This window comes from Nothoprocta perdicaria, unplaced genomic scaffold (genome assembly GCF_003342845.1).
Source record: "Nothoprocta perdicaria isolate Ctin4 unplaced genomic scaffold, notPer1 scaffold_141, whole genome shotgun sequence".
NCBI lineage: Eukaryota > Metazoa > Chordata > Aves > Tinamiformes > Tinamidae > Nothoprocta > Nothoprocta perdicaria.
This window is the reverse complement of record NW_020454550.1, coordinates 1,205,640-1,224,868: the sequence shown is the minus strand read 5'-3', so window position 1 is coordinate 1,224,868 and position 19,229 is coordinate 1,205,640.

The window sequence follows — 19,229 nt, the reverse complement described above, 5'->3', positions numbered from 1 at the left end:
AGATCAAGAAAGATTGGCAGAGACCCTTCTCTGAAAGGAAGCATCCTAGAATCCAGGGACTAACGGTCTTGCACATTCAGCTCTCTTGTGTGGTCCTAGACAAAAACAGTATTAAAATAGACATGCTTGTCAGGACTGTAGAATAAAATACATTGAAACTGTCACTTTTTCAAAAATTGAACACTGAGTATTCAGGAAATTATGAAGTATTTTAAGGCACAGAAATCTAGTGTCTCTTAAAAAGAAAACTATTCAGAGCAAGWTGGGGGGGAGGAAATTGACTCCCCTTTTCCTACCCTGCAAAACTAGGGATACCAATGTCATCTTYGGAAATAAAGCCCCAAACAACACAGTGGGATGTACAAGTGTTTAGCAGAGTGTTTTGTATACTCTGGTTACAGATACGTATCCTCATATCCCTGAGGACAGACCTATAAATGGCCCTTGCTTGAGGAGAGAGCTTGAAGATCTATAGAAAAATCTTACATAGTTGTTGTCCTGCGGAGCTGCAAGTGGCTACCCAAGTGGCAGGGAAAACTCTCTTGCCRCTTCTCCAGTTCTTATCTTTGGCTTTTTTTCTACAAGATTGGTGAGTCTACAGAAGAAGAGAGATTGTTTGGCAGAGCCTGTAAAAGCAGGAAAGAAAGCTCGCTGGGCAGGGACAAAAAAATGAGCTTCCTTTTGTTCCTGTTAGAAGGAAGGAGCYTGACATGCAAAAGGGGGGAAAGCTCCCGAACTGCTGAGGTTTTGAAGTTGCTCAGACCTGACTGGAAAGCAGGATTCCTTGGGTTTTTTTTTTCAGTGCTGGTCTCTCAAAAGGAGGAAAAAGTTAAGTCGTTGTCCTCCTGCCACTTTGTTCTGTAAATCTCAGATGACTCTCTTGCCAGGCATGGCACTTCCTCTATTTAGTGCTCTCCATAACACCCACTGAGTGCTCAGCTTTTTTCTCCCACAGATGTGCTCCGGCCAGCTCTCCACAAGGTACTTTTCTTCTAGTTACTTATGTTGGTGTGATTTTAGTGCTTTCAGACCTTTCTGTCTGAGAGTGAGATAATTAGTCTGTCTGATCTATAGATAAACACTAAAGTGTCACATTCAAGTGTGACTTTTTAGAGCATTAGTATCATGCTAGAGTGGTGCTKACAGCTGAGTTATGGGCTTAGACGTTCAGAAAATCAAGGAGGGAATTAAATGGTGTTTAGAAGTCCCAATGGGTTTGTGCAGAAAGAAGTTTCTCCAGGTTTCCAGGAAGTCTTGAGACTGCTCAAGGGTAAACCTAGCTTAAGTAAATAACCTATTTCTCCAGCTGAGAAGCAAACAACAAAGGCTCTGACCATAAGTGCAGAATGTCTGCCTTATTTAGGAAGGAGAATGATACTTGGTATAGATCTGTAAGAGCAAAATGAATTTATCAGTGACCTTACAAAAAGGAATTAACAGGSCTGTGCCCCAAGATTCTCCTGTTATCTGCATGCTGATCGTGGGCCAGTCATTAAGCTGGTATCTTTTCAAATCCCTTCCTTTAATAAGGGGCATTATATGTCACTGACAAGTGAACTTTATAATCATAGCACAACTGATTAAGTGCTCTAAGAAAGGAAGGGCTATGTGAGGAAATAGTACCACACTTCTCCATCTACTCCTCTCTTTGGGCCCGATGAACTAGACCAATACATGCTTTCCAAAATCTCTTTTTCTCCACTGTCTACTTAGAATTCAAATACTTTTATAATAAGCGGAAACTGGAAATGTCAAGACATCTGCAGAACCTTGAGGAAAGCAAGAGTTTCCTCATGAAACCCTATTTTGGGTATACTATGGAGTTATTTAATCATTTAATGTTAATAAAACTTTCCCCCGTTAAGATGATAGCATGTCCTGGTTCTTTATTATCTGTACTGTGAGCTTTGAGTAGAACTCATGCATAATGCATTAGGCATGTCTCAGCTGTTTGAGTAAGACAGCTATATTTTCCATTTAAATTGATATTAAATGTTGAAAAACATGGTATAATTTTCTCAAAATTATGGCACTTACAGCACAGAAAAGATATTCTGATGATTTAGGAGAAAGTCAGCTCTGTGTCACACCAGATTTTTTGTGTTGCTCTGACTAATTCAGGGTTTGAAGTACTTTGTTCTTAGCAAGTAAAACTCACTGGGATGCTTAACCACTCTTTCTACCAACCTTCCTCCTTGCTCCAGAAGAGGGAGTTTCATCCTTTATCCAAATGATATGTTGAATAACACCACAACATGCCTTTCTTATGGAAATAAATTAGCTTAATTSTCAAAGGGCAGTACTTCCCTGCTGAGCTACTTTTTCCATAGGAGAGAAGACTGGTCCTTTGCTTGACCTTCCTTGTGGTTGCCTCGCATTTGTCACTCACAGTCCCAGACTGCTGCCACATTGAAGCTTCTTGTGCATGACTGTAGGGGTGAAGGTGAAGCTCTTAATGAATGGGAGACAACATGCTAACTGCCTTTTCCTTCCCTGCAGCAGAGTTCCTCAGTCTCACAAAAAACAACAACAACGAAAAAACAAGGTTAAAGGCAACTTGGCTTTAATAAAGTTGTTATACTGTGGTTGTCAGGCAATAGAAGTTGGTGAGGATTAAGACGGCAAAGAGATAGCTGTTACACCCATCTGAGTGCAGTCCTGGGGATGGTGAGTAGTCGAGCTGATTCCAAGCATCCTACCTCACATGCTTCTTTAAACACATCTTCTAAGWGCCCTTCCTGTCTCCAGTCACGCTTCCTTCCTGATGGCTGCCCTATGTCTGGAGCTCAATATTATGTGCAGGCTATGCAGAGTTCACAGGCTTAAAATGGATGTTTTAGTGGATGAGCAAGGCCTAAGTGCTTGTATCCTGTCTGAGCATTTCAAGAATTTCCTCTAGAAGTTAAGTTTGACTGTAACTCCCCTGGACCATTACGAAAATCAYGGCCCAGAAGATTTCCTTTCAAATTACTTCTTTTAGTACATGCAGCTTAGAAATGTTTTCTCAAGATGGATGCCCARCTGCAAGCATGAACAACCTTAAGAATGGCTAATCTCCAACCATGAGTTTTAAAATAAAACTCTCTTGTTTTTCTTTTGATTAATTATCTAGAATGTTAATACAACCATTAGCGTTGCCGGCGGTTCCTATAATACTGACTAAGGTGATCTTGGTCCTAGCTGTTGTTCCTTTCAGTGCCTGTTCCTGTTTCCTGCCCCTCCTCAAGAGCAAAGTCCTCCACTGTGTCCCTAACCCTGTGCTGACACCTCATCGTTCAGCCCAGTTCTGGCAGTCCATGTACCTGCTTCCTTCTACCACAATCCTTCGTCCTGCAGCTCCTGTTGGAGCTGGCCAGGCAATGCCACATGAAGTACGATCTTTGCAACATGTTCTAGTGTATATTCCACCTCCKTACTGCTGCATACACATTTTTCTTTTTGTTCTTTTTCAAGATTATCACCTTTATCCCCATGTTGAAATATCCCAACYTGGATATTTTTAACTGAATTTCTGATGGCATTTTTTTTCTGAATGCTAACACAGGAAAYTAAAGCCTGCTAGTTTTAGAGACTCATCTGCTTGTTGCATAATGTATCCCAAAATAATCAGGATACTGTTGACTCCCTCAAGAATCAAGATGTATTTTCTCCTACTTTGCAGTGTGCTAAATCAGTTTTYTTCACGCTTCGGCTTGCTGATTTGTCGTTAAGTGCGAAATAGGTGCTTATGTTCCCGAAAGCAGCTGTAGAGCTCAAAAATTCAGGTTTAGAAAATCCAGCCAGGGTGTGTAGGTTTGAAAATGGGACTTCTCCTCTGAAGCCTGCTTGAGGAGACTGAAGAGTGGACAGAATCATTCAGGAGGTGGAGACGCAAAACCCAGCGTGGCCAGAAGTGGGGCAACCAAGCGGGGTCGTGAAGCTGAGGTGTTGTGGTGGTAGGAGGAGCACTGGGCCTCCCTCGCTGCCCTTGCCACACAGTGTAGAAGCAGAGACCCACAGCAGCGGCTCGGCCTCCATCCATGGCTCCTYGGGAGGCCCCATGGCTGCTGCCCCCTTGTCTGGGCCCAGAACATGCAGGTTTCGCTCATCCTCTGCTCCCTGTGCAGCCTCACGCGGCCAGGGGGCTGGGCCTGGTTTGAAGCGAGCAGATAAACACACTGCCACATGGGCTTATGTAACCTGGGCTGTGGTGTCTCTTTGGGGCCTCTGAAAAAAAAAAAAAAAGATCTTTTTAAAAAATTTTTTCTTTTCCCTTTCTGTGCTATTTTATCTAGTGGAGAGATAAAGCAGAGTGCTTTGGAGCAGCARTAGCTGTGCTGGTCTCCACATCAAACACTCGAGGGGCGGTTGTCTGGAGGCTTGGTGGCCTCGGTGTGCTCCTTTCCAYGCCTGTAGCAGTCACCAGGATCAGACATCTGAAGTGGCATCGTTAATCTATAATCCTGTGTCACTTGTTTGTACAAATAAGAGGCAGATTTACCAAATGGAAGACTTCCTCAAATGCCTCCTGGGACCACCATCATTTTTTTCCTCTTGATCTGGGTTATGTAGAGGACGTCCCCCTGTCACACTGGGTCCTGTTGTACAGCCCTGCGACTTGCGGCGAGGCGGCAGCGGGCGGGAATCCTGCAGGTTTCATTCGGGATGAGCTGGCGCCTCGCTGGCAGCGGCGTGTGGACACGGGCTGCTGCTCGCTCCCTGCGAGAGCGCGCACAGAAAGCTGAGGGGAAAGACACAGCTTTCAAAGCACATTTGTGTTCAGGCGAAAAGGCTTTCTGCTTYTCTTCATGGGGAGCGACCTTGGCTCTTTATGTGCCTCATCTTTTTACTGGCTTTCATTAGAAAAATAGAATTTTAAAATCTCTTATTTGTCTGAGACGGTGCAAAATAAGTGTTTAGAAAAGTCAGAACAACGCGATATTCCCAGGACACAGATGCAGTAATGGCTGCTTTGTAGGAATGTCCAAAGGAGTTTTCCACTTAAATCCACGAGATTTTGACTGGAGAATAAATCTGAGGGAAGATGTTGGCTTCTGAACATTGAAGTGGAGCATTGCAGTGGTGGAGGACATGTAGGATTGAACCCAGTAAAAAATAATTTTCCATTTATAGGATAATCCCTTCAAAATCTGTTTTCTGAATATCATGACAAGATGCTATGTCCTTACTAATGTCTGTGCAGTTTGTGTGGCTAGGCAGGCTGAATATTACTGGGCAAGAAACCCTGGCAATTGTATAGGTTGGCTATGGACACTGCTTCCATACTCAGTCAGTAGTTACTAACTGTGTAGTCAAACCATTTAGATTTGTGATAATATTCAGTATTTGGAGTTCATTCTTAAAACTGGATCTTCAGAAGTATAGGAATGGCAGTATCCATTTAGACCACCAGATGACTTGCTCAGTTGCAATGTTGATAGTCTGTTTAGGAGAAACAAAACTCTACAATGTAAATTATTATTTTTCAATACAGGAAAAATAGTTGGATTTAATAGGACTTCCAAATTGAAAGGCATTGGGTAAAGCTTTTGTAATTGATTTCAAAACACAGCATACATCACCTTGCTGTTTTTAAACCTTAGCAGCAAACAGTGATCAATTCTCTGACTTATACTTTGTCTTGTTACAGACAGCTGTTTTTTATCCAAATCACCAGATCAGGCTAATGCAGAGAAAATGCTACTGTAACATCTACTGTATTTTAAAGGGAGATTATTTTTTTCCACCTAAGGAGGATGATGCATCAGTACTACTTAATTTTAAAGAATTTTAAGATTGGAAAGAAAAATGGCTTACAGAGAGATGGGACRGAGGATCATTTGCTTATCTCCACAGAAACACGAGTTTGACTCTACATTACTTCTACTACAGGGAATATGGAAAAATGTTGTTTTTTACCTACAGTAGTTAGGGAATAAGCTTTTCTTTTCCCTCTCTTTAACACTTCTCATAGATGGAGAAAATTTTCACCCCTGTGTCTTGCAGTTGAAAAGAGGCATTTGAAAGCCAATTAAACACATGAGAAGGAACTATTGTGGTTGTTTAGTCATTTTCAGGCTGTGTACAGTAGAGTTACTGTCTTTGATAGATTAGTGTAATGAATGGAAGGACAAACCCTTTGTCACCCTATAATCTATCAGTATATAATTTGCCRGCATGTAATCTTAATCAGCCTTCTGAGAAATAAATACATGTTTCTTGGCCGTATTCATAATGCATTCAATCAAATGCAGATTGTATAAAGACAGAACAATCTAGCCACAAGATTATGTTAATGGAAAAGCTCTCTGTAAATCAGGATAAAGTTCTTGTTGCCTGTCATGAGCTCTATGTCAAAAACTTATCACTATCACAATGCCATCATAGCAAAGAAAAGGGCCGTGGAACTCCTGATATTGATGATATTAAGACATTTGGCAGTGTCTGACATTTTGGCATCAGCTGCAATACTGCTCGAGCTTCAGGCTGCTTTCTCCTCTTCCTGCCTTCTGCCTGTAATTTAGCTACTTTTGATGAGCTGCCCTAAGAAGTTTATGTAATTAAAATCACATTTGCAGAGAAACAAAACAGGAAGTCAGGTGATCAGTGTGACTGGGAACTTTGACTCAAGTTTGCTTAGGATGCTATTTTAAACATCTTTCCCCAAAACAATGTAACTTTTGCCAATGAGTAAAATCAAGTCAAGTAGAGGAATAGTTGTGTTTGACTCTAAGGGTCTAGAATTTAGAGAGGCAGAGAACAGCGGTAGTAATAGGGAAAATAGCCAGAATTTCTCTCTCATGCTCTTTGCTTCCACACTAACTGCACCAGGTTTAATGTTTCTMTGATTTAGCAGTGAGTCAAATTGSTAAAAACAGTCACCTAAACTGCTGACCAAACACTTTCACCTCTTTTCTTGCACCAGATCAGGTGCCCATGTAGTATAGGTTATGCTGGTTCATCTTTCAAAGCTGATGAATTAAAAAGATGTCCTTTTTATATTTTTCATACTGGTTTCGTTGCCTATTGGATCAGCAACTAGATCTCACCCTGTTTCTGCAACAAATACACAAGAAAGTTGTGGGAATAGGAGACTGGGAAGACCATTTTTTTCCAGCAACAACCTGCAACTAGAGAGATTTAGACTGAAGAAGAGTTTAGGATGGTCAAAAATGACACAAAGCTTCTGAGCCATGTTCCAACCTGCACTGTAGGAGAACTGGCAAAGCARAAGAGAGTCTCTGTGTGCTGGGGAGCTTCCGGGCCACAATTTCCTTTGCTACCACAAAAGGTAGCTACCGCAAGGGCATTGTGTTAGATTTGTGTAATTAGGCTTAAGCCTAACTTAATTAACTATCTAGTGAATTAAATSCAAGCTTTAGCCTCAGAGTCTTAAAAATCCACAGCTTATAAAACAGATACTACTTTGAGGGAACAAAGTATCAAGAGAAAATGGAAACAGAGGATTTTAGCAGATATTTAAATAAATCTCAAAATGGTTGAGCTTGGAAGAGAGCTCYGGAGATCATTAGGTGAACTTCACCTGCATAAGYAGGGGGCCACTAGGAGCACGTCGCGTGGGCTTGTATTCTGAAGGCTTTGGAACGTGAGACTCCACAGTCTGCCTGGGCAACCTGTTCCAGTGCCCTGTCACCTGCACAGTCAAGAAGTTTTTCCTCATGTTCAGGCAGAACTGTCTGTGCTTCAGTTGTACCAATCTCCTTTTGTCTTATCGCTGGCCACCACTGAGAAGAGTCTGGCCCCATCCTCTTTAAGGCCTCCCTTCAGATACTTACACACATTAATAAGATCCCCCTTTGGTCTTCTTTTCTCCAGGCTGAGCAGGTCTGTTTCTCTCAGACTTTCCTCACAGGAGAGATGCTCCAGTCCCTGGACATAACTGTCTTAGCAGCACTTGGCTGGATGTGGGGGACACTGCTCACTATAGGACACAATATGGAAATAGCAGTCAAGAAATCTCCATAGCCTATAGTAAGATCGACCTGTAATCCTTCATAGTTACCAAGTTCTTCATAGCAGTTTTGAGTGCTACTACAAAGGTTGATTTTCGGGACTGAATGCATGGGGGAAGTCTGTCACATCACAAGAGCCAACACGAATTCTTCTTAGTTTCAGGGGGARTTTGAAGAGATTGTGCTTGGTCATAAAGGCAAGCTAAATGGCACTCARATGTCATTGCTACTGGCATTTGTCTTATGTTTATATTCCAATAAGAATGGACCTGAAATGGAGCATTTGGGGACTCACATTACCCTGTGTTTTAAGCTGGCATTGCCTCAAGGCAAGGAAGCTGAACTGGAAACTGAACTGGTTCAGAGAGCTGATCCAGCTCACGACTGTAAATAATTGCTGGGTGGATTTTCAGTTGAGCTGTTTCTCCTAAAGTGGCTATGTTGTTTGTGGCTGCATGAGCATTACCGCTGGCACAGGAAAGGGGACAGGGACTCAGGCTGGAGAGAAGAGGCCTAGGCTGCAGCATCCCAGATTTGGTCTTAAACTGCAAGGAAATTCCATAGGCAGAGTGAGGGCAAAAGTTTGGCTGTAGTGTCCTAATCGTGTAACCACGGCCAGCCTCTCTTGGTGGGAGGAGATGAGAAAGAGCAGTGGGAGAAGGTGAAGCTGACACAACCACAGAGTGTGACATCTGACCTAGACTGTGCAGTCCACTCGGAAAGTTACTAATGGGAAATGGGATTCGATCCATTCATGTTTGCCTTCTCTCCTATGGTGTGTATTTGGAAATGTGCTTAATTGCTACAGTTGGGTTATAAATACGGCAGTAGTAGGAATGAGGTGTAAAGAGTCAAACCTGTCCATCCAAAGCTAGGATATGTTAAAAAGCTGAAGTGTTTTTGAGTGCTAAGTGTGTTTTGAGAGGCGTGGAACACAATGTGCACTGATGGGTTCCAGGGGGAGTGCTCAGGTACTGGCCCTGTTRCTTTAGTACTAAGGATTTCTGAATAAGAATGTTATAAGACAAACTAGAAATATGAGGGGAAATATACATATATATGTTTAATATAAGCAAGAGCATGAGAATATGATCATGGGGAAACAGAGAAGGAAGGGTGCAGTAATATTCTTGACAGGGTAAGACTTAGTGAGACTGCCTCAGGCAGTGTTAGAACTGAGCCCTCTATCAGGTGGAAATTAGCCCAGAGCACAGGGCTGTGTAAAAACCATTTATTCCACACGCAGCCCGCTTCAGGTCTCTCTGAATGTGCGCAAATTTATCATAAATGGTGATGTTCTGTTTCTGCCACAAATGTTAATCCTTTAGGAAAATCACCGTTATAACATTCAGCCACTGGATGTCCTCGTTTTCAAAGGCCTACAGAGGTTGATCRGCTGGAAACACAGATTTCTTTGCCAGTTTGCAGAGCATTACATAAAAATATTATGCGTATGATATATTACCAAACTCCAAGCTTACCACACATAAAGCAATAGAATCAGTTCCACCTCTCAAGGTTATTAAACTCCTACTGTATGCATAACATTCAATCTGCTCCTTTCTCTTTCTCACTGCTCTTTTGACTAACTGAGCTGCTCTTTATGTGCAAGCTTGCTCCTCAGGGCTCTGCCACCCCTAAACACACAGAAGCTCATGCCATTTCTTTCTTCCCACAGTGCCACATTCACTGGAGTTTATTACAGCTTTTACTGTGGATTCYGACTGCGGCTTGATTTTCCAAGTTACTACCGCGCTGATTCCCATAGACACATCCCTCTGCTTGCAGGAACTACCCCTGCTGACAGGCAGGAGCCACAGGCCCAGCAGCTGCAGGCGGCCTTGCTCTCATCCCACCAYGGCATGTGCCAGCGAGGGGTAATCACACCGCGCTGCTCTTGGGGACGGCTCCTGCTGCGCTCACCTGGAGCGCTGGCCTCTCTCTGCCGGCAGGAAGCAGCTTCTCCTGCAGGTTGTGAGACATCRACACCCACCTCTCCTTTCCTGCAGCCTCCCGTGTCTACAGCATCACACATGGTGCTTCTCAACCTGCGCTTCCCCTGCAGCTAAAGCACTCATCTAAACTGCTGTTTCTCTTTCCTACCTTTACTGCCTTTACAGCTCAACAGAACCATCCTCTTTGCCAAACATTCCTGTCTTCCGGTTATTAAGGAGGCATCACTTGTCAGGCACTCCAGCAGCGATCCAACCTGGGAGAAAAGTTGGCAAAGGCGTATCAGCTGCTGCTCTTGAGTTTCATGTTTGTTCACGAAACAGGATGAACATGTTCCTGAAAAACATTTGTTAGTTAAGTCTTAAGTTTCAGGATTAAAAAGAAAAAAAACTCTTAGTTTTCTAACTTTTAATATCTCTAATTTAGCTCACTGTTAAGCCTCCTGTCTTTCCAACAATGGGGAAGTTTGTGCTATGTAAACACTGAAGATACTTGTTTGAAATGGGTGAAAGTAAGTTTTGCCAGAGGACAATCTGAGCAGAAAATTAAGGCTAGATTTTTCTCCCTTATAAAGGAAACTCTTCTTCTAGTATAAATAAACATAGCTTCGCTAAAGATGTATGCTTCATGTACCAGCACGGTAGGAATGAGAATGTACATCTCAGGTAATCCCCTGGAAGAATCAGTTGCTGTAATTGGTGAAGTTTCCTAATGTGACTGGGTCCAGGTGTCCATTTACTTTTCTACTTGGTAATTTCTCTTTCTGATGGTTTGATGACTGCTTCAGAAAAAGAGATGCAAAATAAAAGCCTGTTGAATTCCTATTGCCATCTCTGCAGGACTGGTGAATCCTCATGGAAACTCATATGSCTCGTGTGTGCTGTGTACTGTGGGAGCATCACACACAGGCGGAAAGCCAGGTGCACTGCACAGGACTCCAAATCCTGGGATCTGTTCCCACATTGATCACTATGCTAGCTTCCAGGCTCTAAAATAAATTTAACATTCAGTAAATATAACTTGTCTAGTGATTCCAGACATAAATTAAATGCCCTTGGCCTAGGACAATAGATACAAGTCGTGCAAGTTACTGTTTTCTCCTTCCATTTTTTTTTTTTTTTAACTGTGTCAGACCTTAGTCTGCCAAGTGGCTTTTCATGACTGCACTCCAGTGCTTGCACTAAAGGGCCTGTAACTGGGGAGGAAGGGCTGCAAGACTAGAAAATAGGAGGAATAAAGAGAAAACAGGCCCAACAGCTCTGGGTGACGGGATGCCTGTCATCCTCGTTGCCTTAACCCCAAGGACACATTGATGTTTCCATTACAKTGAAGCTAGCTGAGTGGCAGAAGCGGATGGCTCTGCAGACACAGAATAATGAGCAGCAACTTCAGAAGGAACCTCCCTGAGGAGTGGGGCCTCGATGGAGCTTGCTGGTCACTGAGGATCCCGTGCAGAATCCAAGTGCTCTCATTAGCTGCAAGTGAACTCTCTGGCCACCTCCAGCCTGCTGCTGGTGTGCACTAACCAGCCTCAGGGGAGCCAAGGGAGTATCATGTCCCTGCTCCTGAAACTGAGATTTGCTGAGGCTAACAGCACTGCAGGTTTGTCTAAAACACTGGCTATCAGAAACTTTTCTCTCTAAATTGTGGCAGAAATAGTGACAGCATTCGGAATGMTCATAATTTGCCCCCTTAAAGGAGCAAATTTAGCACTCTTTTTCTGTTTTGGAAAGGGCATTTTGGGCAATGCTGACAGTGATGATGAATACAAGGGAAGGAGAAACTGAGCAGGAGACTGACACCTGGGATGTAAGCGCAGCAATTGGACAAACTAGAACTTTTTCCTCTCCAAGTCAAGAATTAAAGCTGATTATGATTTGGAGGGGGATCTACCTACTCTTTCTTCCTGTGACTTTTGAATATTTCTCTGGAAAATGTGGGATGCTGCTTTCAGCAGTTGCAAAATTGGAGATTTGATTTGGCATGCTGGAAAGAGATTAAAGGTTTTAAAGCGGCTAACCCTAGATTTACAGTGAACACAGAGCACTTTTTTCCTCAGTATAAGAACCCAGATGCAGCTCAAAAGAAAATCAATAATTGATCTACATCCATTTACAGATACATTTGCATTTACATTTGCGTAGGTTGGGAAACCCTGTCCCTGTGTGCACATTCTCCTTTTAAGCAGCTTGCACTCAGGCTGCCTACRAACACCTCTATCTGCTCATGAAATAGGTGGTGTTAGATCCCATCTAGGAATAAGCCAGGGCCAACTTTTCTGATGAATACTAGTAAGACAGACAAGGTAGGTGAAGATAGATGGAGGTGACAGAACTACTGCACAGCTCATTAGGTAAGTGTATAGGCCTTTAAAGCCCATGGTGCAACCAGAATTTTCGTCTGGACGAATGGTGGCAGTCCCCAAAGCAAGGACATGCATAGGCAAAAATATGTCTCAAAACATTCAACTCCTATGAAAATATCTTTTTTTCCTGGCTAAGATCCTATTACAAGGAATGAGGCTGGGGGCGCATGCTGTGTCACAGATCACTGGGCAGCCATACCAGGCTATGAGTCGCATGYCTTTATTCCCCACATAGATTAAAATCTCACTGTTTTACAACAGATTTAGGAGAAATTCCATGCTACGGCAGCTGGCGGATGAACAAGTATCTCCCGTCAGCGAGTCCTGGCCGCTCTGGCGTGCGGCTCGGCCTGTGGGCCTGCCCGCTCAGCCCCGCGGGGACACGCGGGCAGCCCCAGCAGCATGCGGGGCAGGTGGCCCAGGCCGTGGGAGATYTTCAGGTGCTCAGCACTTGGTTTCTTAGGTGCACAAGCTGCTCAACGCATGCAAACCGATGTTTTCTTTTTCTTTCTTTTCAAAGAGAAACCTTGGACAAATTTCATCACCGCGGCCGCAAAAGGCACATTTGTTACGGGAGGCTAATCTTTCTGTTAAGTGACCCATTCTGTTAGAAAGACCTTTTTCTTAAAGAAATACGTCATGGCAGCAAAAATACTCTGCACTTTTTAATGTGTAGCACAATGCGTTTTCCTGTAACCTTTTTCTCAGAAACAACTGAAAATGAAATTTTAGCTGAAGCTTTCTTTAAAATACCTGAATCTGAATCAGATGCATAAGGTTAAACCAAACATTATTGCAACAGTTAAGAGTCTGGAAAAGCTGTAAGCAAGTAGAAACTAGATCTTACAAAAGGAAGTGCTGGGTAAGCCAGTTGTAGTGATTATCAGCTCTTCCCATCACTTGTGATGATGGAAGAGAAAAGGTGCCCTTCTGCTTCCTAGGGAGGTTTTGAAATGTGAGGAGGWTTTTTTTTCAGTCAGCAGGTATTTCAGTGGTGGCAGATTAGAGGAGAAGGAGGCAGAGAAACAAAAGTGCTGCTTTTAAGTATTGAATATTGCACGTTTATATTTCTTCAGAAGCTAGAAAGTGCAAAATACTGTTATTTCCAGCATAATTTACGGCTGTTATCTCCTCTCCCTTTTCCCTCTTTTCTGCTTTCAGTCTGAGATTACTTCAGACTTTGATATAGAGCTTCCCAGAAGTCTTTTTATCTCATGGGAGTCCTGTAGGAGAAGAACATGAAGCAAGACGTAGAGGAATGAATGACACAAAACTACGTTATCAGCCAAAATCTGTGTCAGGCCCAACAGGCATATCTTGGATGCGGATTTCGCCTCAGATGTCGCTCAGGAATCATTTGTACTCCCTGTGGGGAGCATCAGGCCAGGATGGGCCTGGCTGCTTTTGGAAAGGTAAAGTGTTGTGAGGAAGTTGCAGGGCTGGCTCAGGATGTGTGAGGGGAGCCACATCGCAGCCATGTTTCCATTTACTCAGCATTCCTACGCAGGGAGAACACAAAAGTGAGCCCCAGGCCTAAACCTAAACATTTACTTATGTGAAGGCCTAAAACAGGGAAGACCACTAAAATGAAGAGAATTCAAATCCGTTTGTTCAAAAGTACCAGCATTTCCTAACTTGCAKGAATTGCTGGTGAATTTGAACAAAAGGATTTTGATTTTGTCCTTCCCTGGGCACGTGATTACTGTCTACCATAGGGCAAGTCACCAACTCTCCTTTCCCTTTGCAGTTTGCCCGCTTGATTTGCTGTGTTTAGCTCTGGAGATCTTTAGGTCAAGGACTCCATGCTCTTCATCAGGATAGTGTGGTAAAGGAGATACCCTCCTATGGAGAGAGCAGTGCTGCCTTCCCAGCCAGCAAGAGTTTGGGGCCAGACTCTTCTCAGTGGTGGCCAGTGACAGGACAGGGCCATGGGTATAAGTTGAAACACAGGCAGTTCCATCTCTAGGTGAGGAAGAACTTCTTGACTGTGAGGGTGACAGAGCCCTRGAACAGGMTGCCCAGGGAGGTTGTGGAGTCTCCTTCTTTGGAGGTCTTCAAAACCCGCCTGGATGCCACCCTGTGCCACGTGCTCTGGGTGTCCCTGCTTGAGCAGGAAGGTTGGACTAGATGATCCCTAGAAATTCCTTCCAACCTTGAACATTCTGTGATTCTGTGATTCTGTGTCCTGTCCGGCGATGCGCCCACGCTATTGGCACGTAGTCCTGCCATGGACCAAGGTCCCTGGGGACAGCAGGACTCCAGCACACACCTGGCTGCGGGGGCAGCCYGGGACACCCGGCCTGGCCGGCAGTTTCCTCCATCCCACGGCCCTGCTTGTCTTGGAGCGACACAAACGGCCAACGCTGGGAGAAGAAGCCGGCGGAGCCCCTAGCAAGGGAGCCGGCCGGTCTGCGYGGCAAGGCGCTGCAGGGATGTGTAGGCAGCAAAATTACAAGCTTGCTCTTGCCAACTATGTGGCTGCAACGAGCCTGTGCTAGGAAGCAGCTGGGTTTCACTTTTGCCCTAGTCTGGCCTCCTGTTAGCCTGCATGTCTGTGGAGTGTCTGGATGAAATGCTAAGAATTGAATATGTAAGGAAAAAAAGGAAAAAAATATAGTTTGCAGGCTCCAGACTGCATTTGCACACTGGGTGGATAAATAGCGTGTTCCATACTGAAAACTGAGGAATAGCCACTACACTTAGTGGTCTTTCCATGTGAAGAACAAAGGGAAAGACTCTAGATGTCTGTTGCACTGGTGATAGGATCTGAAAGAAGACTGCCTGTCGGCTTTGTGTGCCACAGAGTCATGAGATGCTTCTCCACAACAGGCATTGCCGAATGTTTGCAATCGATGCAGATCTGCAGATAATCAAATGAGTTTCAATACTTTCTTCAAACAGAAAATAGTCTTAACTAAGCACACTGGTACCTAAAAAAACCTCTTCTCTCACAAACAGGCTGCAGACTGAGGGATTTTTTGCATTATGGGGCTCGTTAGAGGCACGCCAGGGTCACACTTCAGCCCCCCTGTCAGTTTTGCTTGCCATTCCCTCTTTCTGTTGCCCCAGAGAACTTCCTAGGTGCCTACACAAATTCTGCGATCTCCCAGAGTAGGCCTCTTTGCCAACTATTTCCATGACCTAAATTCTTTTGAAAACAATCACTTGTGACAATCGTAGCACAGGTTTTACAGAACCGGACAGCTGGTTAATCAATGCTGTGACCTGGACATGCAAGCTCTGCCATTTTATTGTCAACATTACAGTTAGTTATTTTTCAATTTTATTCTATATATGAAAATTGGCTGCTTTTTCTGGTTTTGCTTGTGTTTCTTTTTTTATTTATTTATTTTTCCTAAAAACAAGCGAATTGAGCTGTTCTTTACTGCCTACATTTATCTCCTTAAATTTTTAATTTACCTTTTGGTATTCAGCAGCATTTCACTTCGGAAAAGTATTTAACTCTAAAGACAGTTCTGCTCTTCTGACTGTCACATAATACCTAGTATGTCACTCAATTCMGACTTCTGCTTTTAACTCCTATTGTTGCTGTGACCAAAGTATTTTAGAGGTGGCAAAAATATGTCACTTACTGGAGCCGCTTATGCCATGTTTTCTATTGAGCATTCCAAAGAAATTCTTTTTAAAACTCCTTTATGCTGGATCTGATTTCTTAAATCATCAATTTTCGTAATTTATCTATTCTTTCTCTAGGAAGAAACTTTTGTCATTCTTTTTACAGAAGACAGATTTTTTCTAAAAATATATTTTATTATTCAGAATATATAAAGTTATTTTCCTCTATGGTAAAAGCCATTTAAATACAKCGCTTTAATTAACCTGCATTATATAAGCTAAATACTGTTACAGGAAACGAGTGAAAAGTAAAATCAACATTAGTACTTGCCTTTATGAATACCAAGTCTAGGAGTGTACTTGTGCAGTTGTAGATAAGACCCCATTTGAGCCCCCTAAAGGCATTAAATTTCCCTTGCAGCCAAGATGAGAGGAAGAAGGCAGTTAGGAACCACACACACACACACAAAAGTTTGAGAGGATTATGAGGCAGTTCAAACATTTTTTATTGCTGTCCCATTTGCTATCACTCGGGACCCAAAATGCTGGGTTGCAGGGGTGCTCCTGGTAGGAGCTGTGGGCACGCAGGGGGATCCTCATCCCTAGGGATGCTCATTGCTGCACCGAAGCAGGCTGATCCCGCTGCCACCGCAGCTCCTTCTCCAGCAGGGAATGTTGTCAGTAGAGAAATGGTCCGAAAYGAAGTTGCAGCTTCGTGACCACCAAAAATCCCCGCTGCTCCGGCAGGGCTGATGGGCAGGGTGACTTACCTCCTACTGGCACCTATGTAACGCCAAGTGCAGCGGCTTCGCTCCCTGTTTGATGTGGGAAACGGAGAACCCAGCTACACACAGGGAAGAGACATTGAGCTGATTTATGATGTTGATTGGCAAAACAAAACAAAACCACTCCCCACTCTGCTGACCTGAGTGTCTCTGCTTGCTGTCTGCATGGTGGTTGGGGAAGCAGTTTGCTGTGAGAGGTGAAGCCCCTCCTCGGACCACAGGAAAATAGTTGGAAAAAATGAAAATGTGTTTGCTCAGAATCCATCCTGCAGGTGTGACAGCCAGCCCAGCAACTGCAAAGAAAAGAGAGTAAGAAAATAAGAAAAAGAGAAAGCCCTTGCAAGCCACCAGAAGTATCTCCTCTCTTTACCGGCCAGAACCTATTGCTTTTTCGTCTGGTCACACGATGGCTGTCGGTCCTTGAAGGTTGATGTGAAAGAGGAAGCCATGGGATACATACAACCACATATTCCTAGTCACCCCTTACACCAAACTGAAGGAAATAGGATTAAATGACAGTAGCAACTCATGTGATTGCAGCTCATTGTGTTCAAATAACAGCTGACGTTATTGTGAGAAATTGGCTTGGGGTGGGGGTGCAGAGGAGAAGAGATGCTACAGTTCTTACTCAAAATGATTGCTATTTAAAACACTGTAAAACACAGTGAACACGTTAATTGTACTGTTACTGGCACATGCCACTTAGGCTTTGCATTGCAGGGGTAAGAATTCACYGCAGTTCCTTATGTATTTTTATGCTGCTAATATACTGCATATTAATATTYATATGAATATTTTTGCATATTGATTATTTCATACATAAAAGCTTTGTAGGACTTAGGGCTGTCTAAGAACAATTTGTAGCTATATTTGTAGCCCCATAATTAAAATGAGAATGCTTTATATTTATACCTACCTGCTGCTTTTATAGCACTGCTAAACAATTTAAATAAAAACTGAGGGTTAAACGTGGTTGGAGCCCTCAGCCAGCAATATGGAGAAATGAGAAGTATGCCAGTGCTAATTAACTGCAGCACAGTGCCAAGGCTGGCTTTCAGCAACCCTCAAGGCTTTACGTTTGATATTCGCTCAGGAATATTCTTGTTTAATTCGTTTGCAGGGGGCGGTAACTCCGCTCCCAGCAGCAATCAAACCCTCCGTATTGACACAGTTAGATTATTATCAACAGACCTTTCCCACTGCCCTTAGTATTTTATTCTTTACTTCTCTTTGCCTCCTCCTCTTCCTGTTCAGCCCCCTCTGTGCTCTTTAATTGCACCTTTTTCTCTAATGACACTGGGGAAATCTGGCTGGGGGAGGGAAGAAGTCACTACTGCAGAAAAGGCATTAGGAAYGTGGCTTGGTTTTGCTTTCCTTTCTYTTCTTCCTAGTGCTTTATAGTCCARGCCTTTGGACTATAAACTTTATGAACCACTTAAACCAAGCCATGCAAATGCTAAAATGGGTGTCCTCCGTCCTTTCTTTCTCTCTGTGCCAAAATGTACTTTACTCCCAAGTTCTGATCCTGAACCAATGCACTCTCTGTAGCTGCCCTGATCTCCTCCCCTCCCATCACCACRCTTATTCTTGCTTTTTGGCTTTTCATAATATTTCCAGCTTCAGATTTGATGGGTTTTGCTCCAGTTGCCACCAAATGAAGTGTTTCTTTTCACAAAAAAATAGCAGTAGTTCAGTCAGATGACTTCTGCGCTGAGGAGCTGGTAGCAGCCCCCTGACTCTCACTTATTTCAAATAACTTTGAGGCTTACCCATAAGATAAATGTAGCTTTCCCTACCTAGTACACTTCACTTTCTGAGATCCTTAGATCTCAGACCTTACTAGCATAGCAAATCCTGGCAATTTGCTAACCTCATCTGCTCGCTCACCAAGGCACATAACTTCTCCGGAGCGCATGGTTAGAGCTGCTAATTACTCTCTTTATTATATCCCATTCCACATTTCCCATCCCTTTTCAAAGACCTCTCCCACAAAAGCTTGCCTCAACACGAAGCCGCTTCTCTTCTGGCCACACAGGATACGGAATCGGGCTCTTCTCGTTTGAGGGAAAGGTTTTTGCTTGCTGCTGCTCCTTAGTACCAAGGAAGTATGGTAACTCCCTACACTTCCAAAGCTGAGCAGGTTTATTTGAAATTCAGGATGATTGGTTTTCTGTGATAATACTATTTCCTCAGCAAAGACACTCTCGACCTCCCTGATAACTTATTTCCATATCATGTTTTAGCTCTTTGGATTTGCAGTAGACCATGGCACTAGAAGCAATTTGATACATTGGCCTCCCAATGACTTTATCAAAGATCTCATGTCACCTGCATGAGAAGGTGTCCGTCTTGGAGGTGGGAAGAGTTTCCTTCTCCTTACCTTGAGGGCCTACCRGTGAAGGCAGACCTTACAGGTGTATTCTTACAGAAATAAATGTCACTTAGGTTGAGCTGTTTACCAGATCAGCAGTGTTTACAGTTTGTTCCACTCAGGTTAGCAGTTATCTCCACAAACTTTATTTAGACACACTGAGAGTTTGCTCGTATTTCTTTAACTACTGGAGGAACTGATTGAAGAAAGAAACCACTGATTCCACC